The 7,784-nt window shown below is 40.8% G+C and overlaps 1 non-coding gene across 1 annotated transcript; it reads right to left on the bottom strand.

Annotated features, from left to right (window-relative positions):
• Nucleotides 1-477: 477 nt before the first annotated feature.
• On the bottom strand, nt 478-2,401 carry LOC139997714 (small subunit ribosomal RNA). Its single transcript, XR_011803056.1, has one exon. It is a non-coding gene; the product is annotated as a small subunit ribosomal RNA (ribosomal RNA).
• Between the last annotated feature and the right edge of the window lie 5,383 nt (nt 2,402-7,784).

The following is a 7,784-nucleotide window of genomic DNA, read 5'->3' as shown; positions in this document are numbered from 1 at the left end:
GGATTCGGAGACGGCGGGTCTTTCTGTGTACGACCTCACGCAAGCGCCTCGAGAATCTTTTTAAGTTTTCCGTGTGTTATATTATTCGGAGACGGCGGGTCTTTCTGTTTACGACCTCACGCAGGCGCCTCGAGAATATTTTTAAGTTTTTCGTTTGTTATAATATTATTCGGAGACGGCGGGTCTTTCTGTGTACGACCTCACGCAGGCGCCTCGAATTATTCGTGTAAAAGTATATCTCTTCATCCCGATGATCGAGAGAGAGTGCCACACTCTTCGTATAGTTTCGTAACTGGAGCGTCTCCCACCTCCTTATTGTAAAAAATTTGGCTTTTGTCAAAGTATATAGCTTGTTAATACGTCGTATATACTTTGTGTCGATATAGGAGGAGTACGGCTCCTTACCGACGATATTATATATATTTTATTATACAGTGTTCAAGTCAAATATATTCTTTGTGTTTTTGTATTTTTCGTTAATGATCCTTCCGCAGGTTCACCTACGGAAACCTTGTTACGACTTTTACTTCCTCTAAATGATCAAGTTTGGTCATCTTCCCGGTAACATCGGCAATGCTTATCACATTGGCCGCGCACCAGTCCGAAGACCTCACTAAATCATTCAATCGGTAGTAGCGACGGGCGGTGTGTACAAAGGGCAGGGACGTAATCAACGCGAGCTTATGACTCGCGCTTACTGGGAATTCCTCGTTCATGGGGAATAATTGCAAGCCCCAATCCCTAGCACGAAGGAGGTTCAGCGGGTTACCCGGGCCTTTCGGCCAGGGAAAACACGCTGATTCCTTCAGTGTAGCGCGCGTGCGGCCCAGAACATCTAAGGGCATCACAGACCTGTTATTGCTCAATCTCGTGCGGCTAGAAGCCGCCTGTTCCTCTAAGAAGATTTGTTTGTACGTTGGTAGTAAAAACCCGCCGACCGAAGCCGGGGGCCTTCGAGATACCATAATTTACGTCTATTTAGCAGGCTAGAGTCTCGTTCGTTATCGGAATTAACCAGACAAATCGCTCCACCAACTAAGAACGGCCATGCACCACCACCCACCGAATCAAGAAAGAGCTATCAATCTGTCAATCCTTCCGGTGTCCGGGCCTGGTGAGGTTTCCCGTGTTGAGTCAAATTAAGCCGCAGGCTCCACTCCTGGTGGTGCCCTTCCGTCAATTCCTTTAAGTTTCAGCTTTGCAACCATACTTCCCCCGGAACCCAAAAGCTTTGGTTTCCCGGAAGCTGCCCGCCGAGTCATCGGAGGAACTTCGGCGGATCGCTGGCTGGCATCGTTTATGGTTAGAACTAGGGCGGTATCTGATCGCCTTCGAACCTCTAACTTTCGTTCTTGATTAATGAAAACATTTTTGGCAAATGCTTTCGCTTCTGTCCGTCTTGCGACGATCCAAGAATTTCACCTCTAACGTCGCAATACGAATGCCCCCATCTGTCCCTATTAATCATTACCTCGGGGCTCCGAAAACCAACAAAATAGAACCGAGGTCCTATTCCATTATTCCATGCACACAGTATTCAGGCGAAGGTAGCCTGCTTTAAGCACTCTAATTTGTTCAAAGTAAACGTATCGGCCCACCTCGACACTCAGTGAAGAGCACCGCGATGGGATATTAGTTGGACCGCCCCGCGAGGAGCTAAGCCCACCGATAGGACGTACCACATAATGCCAGTTAAACACCGCGAGCGGTGAACCGACACTGTGACACACAGATTCAACTACGAGCTTTTTAACCGCAACAACTTTAATATACGCTATTGGAGCTGGAATTACCGCGGCTGCTGGCACCAGACTTGCCCTCCAATTGGTCCTCGTTAAAGGATTTAAAGTGTACTCATTCCGATTACGGGGCCTCGGATGAGTCCCGTATCGTTATTTTTCGTCACTACCTCCCCGTGCCGGGAGTGGGTAATTTGCGCGCCTGCTGCCTTCCTTGGATGTGGTAGCTGTTTCTCAGGCTCCCTCTCCGGAATCGAACCCTGATTCCCCGTTACCCGTTACAACCATGGTAGGCGCAGAACCTACCATCGACAGTTGATAAGGCAGACATTTGAAAGATGCGTCGCCGGTGCTAGATGACCATGCGATCAGCACAAAGTTATTCAGAGTCACCAAAACAAACGATGGACGAACGGACGAGCCATCCGCCACCGATTGGTTTTGATCTAATAAAAGCATTCGTACCATCTCTGGTACGAATCTGTTTGCATGTATTAGCTCTAGAATTACCACAGTTATCCAAGTAAGTTTAAGTATGATCTAAGAAACCATAACTGATTTAATGAGCCATTCGCGGTTTCACCTTAATGCGGCATGTACTGAGACATGCATGGCTTAATCTTTGAGACAAGCATATGACTACTGGCAGGATCAACCAGGGAACTTTGTATTTTATATATATATTATATATTAGAGTCAAAAGACTCTCTTTTTAAAATAGCCTCAGAGTGTCGTAGGTGGGTCCGTAACACCGTACGACGAGACTTTTCGTTCTTAGTGAACGTTCGACGACACCCTTTTAATTCCCGTTGTAACGTCGAACGCCACTACTCTCTCTCATTTCGCCACTCTCTCTTTACTTTCTTTCGTTCGTTTGATTGTTTGTGTGGAATATTTTAAGATCATTCTGTTCATAGGATCATTCTGTAAGAATGGTTTGTTGGTTGAACGAATATGCCTTAGCGGTAAAAAGCACGTAAACTGCATGCTGAACGTACCGTCCTCGTAAGAAACATATTCGTTCGTTCTTTTGATATTCTCCAATCAGAAAGAACGCACTTCCTAAAAGGTAGTACGCTCCCCATTAGCCTTTCGTATGTTTAAAACGTACTGCGTACGCTATAACATAAGTTTTGGAACGGTCTCTGCCGAACCAGCATGAATTGATACTCAGTTAGTAACAAGCACACTGCCCTAACTTTTTTTAAAGTTAGTGCGAGCATACAGGATCCAGCTTCCCGACTAAGGGGAACCTTGCCACGTTATTTGGTCATTACGTCCAGGACAGCGACCCGCGGCGCAGCAGTGTAGAGAAAGAGTCGATACGAGAACGAAGGAACAGTCGAGAAATAGTAAAAAAGTTCACTAAGACTCGAGGAGCGGTGACTGAATTCTCAACCGAGGCCGTAGAATAGCCACGCGCTCGACGCTGTTCCGTCCGGACCGTCCGACTCGACGTGTCTCTTATAGATACCAAAGCGCCGGCCGGACGGTCGGCGCCGGCCGGGCCAGCGGCCGGGCGCTTACCATGTAAAACCTCCGTTAGAGCGTACCGTCGGACTTAGTCTCTGAAACGCTCGACCACTTTTTTCGAATAAACTACCCTTAGAAAACATCCTATCGTCGAGATATTTTAACGCACCGCTTATTTTAATATTTCAAACGAGTTTTTATCGAAAAATTTAATTTTTTTTTTTTTTTCAAAATCGCATCAGTAAACCACCTCTTTTAACGAATACGGACAAAAACCACGTTCTTAATCGATTAGAACACGTTAAAACAACGAGAAATATGCAAAAAAATATATACCTTGCAACGTTAATTAACGAAAAAATTAAACAAATATCGCAGTCGTGTCAGTTCGACGGACACTAATTTTTTAAAAAATTCGAAAAAAACGTTTAATCCAGTTGTATTTAATAGAGATATAACCGTTTCTGCAAAAATATTTATACCTTATAACGCTTTTTAACGAAATAACTCGAAATAAGCTTTTCGGACTTTTCCGCCGGCCGAAATTTTTCTAAGTCCCAACGTACCGTCGGACTTAGTCTCTGAAACGCTCGACCACTTTGTTCCAATAAAGTACCCTTATAAAACGTCCTATCGTCGAGATATTTTAACGCACCGCTTATTTTAATATTTTAAACGAGTTTTTATCGAAAAATTTAATTTTTTTTTTTTTTTTCAAAATCGCATCAGTAAACCACCTCTTTTAACGAATACGGACAAAAACCACGTTCTTAATCGATTAGAACACGTTGAAACAACGAGAAATATGCAAAAAAATATATACCTTGCAACGTTAATTAACGAAATAATTAAACAAATATCGCAGTCGTGTCAGTTCGTCGAACACAAATTTTTTAAAAAATTCGAAAAAACGTTTAATCCAGTTGTATTTAATAGAGATATAACCGTTTCCGCAAAAATATTTATACCTTATAACGCTTTTTAACGAAATAACTCGAAATAAGTATTTCGGACTTTTCCGCCGGCCGAAATTTTTCTAAGTCCCAACGTACCGGTCCAGAATGAGACAAAGTTCCAAAGGCCCGGTCGTATCCGTCCGTTTTTTTTTTAACCTTCCACGGACGAAATAAACGTTTAATCCCGACGTAAAATACAATAATATAGCGATTTATATAAAAATATTCATACCTCATAACGCTTTTTAACGAAATAACTCGAAAAAACTTTTCGGTCCGAAATTTTTCTAAGTCCCTACGTACCGCTCGAGAATGCGACTAAGTTCCAACGTCCCGGGCGCGATCATACTTTTTTTATATAACTTTTCAGCGACGAAATAAATGCTTAATCCCGATGTAAAACGTCATTTTAAAGCGATTTATGCAAGAATATTCGCACCTTATAACGCTTTTAAGCGAAATAATTCAAAAAAACCTTTCGAATAAAAAATTTTTTTTTAACGTTTTCGGGACCAAATAAACGTTTAATCCCGACGTAAAATATAATAATACAACGATTTATATAAAAATATTAATACCTCATAACGCTTTTTAACGAAATAACTCGAAAAAACTTTTCGGTCGAAAATTTTTCTAAGTCCCTACGTACCGGTGGAGAGTATGACCAAGTCCGACGGGCCGAGTCGCGTCGGTCCACTATTTTTTTTTAACGTTTTCGGGACCAAATAAACGTTTAATCCCGACGTAAAATATAATAATATAGCGATTTATATAAAAATATTCGTACCTTATAACGCTTTTTAACGAAATAACTCGAAAAAACTTTTCGGTCGAAAATTTTTCTAAGTCCCTACGTACCGGTGGAGAGTATGACCAAGTCCGACGGGCCGAGTCGCGTCGGTCCACTATTTTTCTTTAACGTTTTCGGGACCAAATAAACGTTTAATCCCGACGTAAAATATAATAATATAGCGATTTATATAAAAATATTCGTACCTTATAACGCTTTTTAACGAAATAACTCGAAAAAACTTTTCGGTCGAAAATTTTTCTAAGTCCCTACGTACCGGTGGAGAGTATGACCAAGTCCGACGGGCCGAGTCGCGTCGGTCCACTATTTTTTTTTAACGTTTTCGGGACCAAATAAACGTTTAATCCCGACGTAAAATATAATAATATAGCGATTTATATAAAAATATTCATACCTTATAACACTTTTAAGCGAAATAACTCGAAAAAACTTTTCGGTCGAAAATTTTTCTAAGTCCCTACGTACCGGTGGAGAGTATGACCAAGTCCGACGGGCCGAGTCGCGTCGGTCCACTATTTTTTTTTAACGTTTTCGGGACCAAATAAACGTTTAATCCCGACGTAAAATATAATAATATAGCGATTTATATAAAAATATTCATACCTTATAACACTTTTAAGCGAAATAACTCGAAAAAACTTTTCGGTCGAAAATTTTTCTAAGTCCCTACGTACCGGTGGAGAGTATGACCAAGTCCGACGGGCCGAGTCGCGTCGGTCCACTATTTTTCTTTAACGTTTTCGGGACCAAATAAACGTTTAATCCCGACGTAAAATATAATAATATAGCGATTTATATAAAAATATTCATACCTTATAACACTTTTAAGCGAAATAACTCGAAAAAACTTTTCGGTCGAAAATTTTTCTAAGTCCCTACGTACCGGTGGAGAGTATGACAAAGTCCGACGGGCCGAGTCGCGTCGGTCCACTATTTTTTTTTAACGTTTTCGGGACCAAATAAACGTTTAATCCCGACGTAAAACTTAATAACATTCCCATTTATATAAAAATATTCGTACCTCATAACGCTTTTTAACGAAATAACTCGAAAAAACTTTTCGGTCCGAAATTTTTCTAAGTCCCTACGTACCGCTCGAGAATGCGACTAAGTTCCAACGTCCCGGGCGCGATCGTACTTTTTTTATATAACTTTCCAGCGACGAAATAAACGCTTAATCCCGATGTAAAACGTCATTTTAAAGCGATTTATGCACAAATATTAGCACCTTGTAACGCTTTTAAGCGAAAAAATTCGAAAAAACGGTTCGATTAAAAAATTTTTTTTAAAGTTCTCGGGACGAAATAAACGCTTAATCCCGACGTAGAAATACATAATATTCCCATTTATATAAAAATATTCATACCTCGTAACGCTTTTAAGCGAGATAACTCGAAATAACTTTTCGGTCCGAAATTTTTCTAAGTCCCTACGTACCGGCCGGGGGATCGACGAAGTGCCAACCTCCCGGTCATGTCGGTCCGGAGGGGGCAATTTTTTAAAAAAATAAAACGAAATCGTTACGTTCGACTAGAATTCGTCGAACCATAACGATTTCTATAAAAATATTCATACCTCGTAACGCTTTTAAGCGAAATAACTCGAAATAACGTTTCGGTCCGAAATTTTTCTAAGTCCCAACGTACCGCTCGAGAATGCGACTAAGTTCCAACGTCTCGGGCGCGATCGTAAATTTTTTACGGCACCTTTCGGGGACGAAATAAACGCTTAATCCCGATGTAAAACGTCATTTTAAAGCGATTTATGCAAGAATATTCGCACCTTATAACGCTTTTAAGCGAAAAAATTCGAAAAAACGGTTCGATTAAAAATTTTTTTTTAACGTTGTCGGGACGAAATAAACGCTTAATCCCGACGTAGAAATACGTAATATTGCTATTTATGTAAAAATATATACGCATCATAACGCTTTTAAGCGAGATAACTCGAAATAACTTTTCGGTCCGGAATTTTTCTAAGTCCCTACGTCCCGGCCGGGGGATCGACGAAGTGCCAACCGCCCGGTCATGTCGGTCCGGAGGGGGCAATTTTTTAAAAAAATAAAACGAAATCGTTACGTTCGACTAGAATTCGTCGAACCATAACGATTTCTATAAAAATATTCATACCTCGTAACGCTTTTTAACGAAATAACTCGAAAAAACTTTTCGGTCCGAAATTTTTCTAAGTCCCAACGTACCGGTCGAGAATGCGACTAAGTTCCAACGTCCCGGGCGCGATCATACTTTTTTTATATAACTTTCCAGCGACGAAATAAACGCTTAATCCCGACGTAAAACGTCATTCTAAAGCGATTTATGCAAGAATATTCGTACCTTGTAACGCTTTTAAGCGAAAAAATTCGAAAAAACGGTTCGATTAAAAAATTTTTTTTAAAGTTCTCGGGACGAAATAAACGCTTAATCCCGACGTAGAAATACATAATATTGCCATTTATATAAAAATATTCATACCTCGTAACGCTTTTTAGCGAGATAACTCGAAATAACTTTTTGGACCGGAATTTTTCTAAGTCCCTACGTACCGGCCGGGGGATCGACGAAGTGCCAACCGCCCGGTCATGTCGGTCCGGAGGGGGCAATTTTTTAAAAAAATAAAACGAAATCGTTACAGTCGACTAGAATTCGTCGAACCATAACGATTTCTATAAAAATATTCATACCTTATAACGCTTTTAAGCGAAATAACTCGAAATAACTTTTCGGTCGAAAATTTTTCTAAGTCCCTACGTACCGGTCGAGAATGCGACTAAGTTCCAACGTCCCGGGCGCGATCATACTTTTT

Source organism: Bombus fervidus, unplaced genomic scaffold (assembly GCF_041682495.2).
Source record: "Bombus fervidus isolate BK054 unplaced genomic scaffold, iyBomFerv1 scaffold0152, whole genome shotgun sequence".
In the NCBI taxonomy this organism is placed as follows: Eukaryota; Metazoa; Arthropoda; class Insecta; order Hymenoptera; family Apidae; genus Bombus; species Bombus fervidus.
The sequence above is the reverse complement of the archived record's forward strand: the minus strand, read 5'-3'. Positions and strand labels throughout refer to the sequence as shown.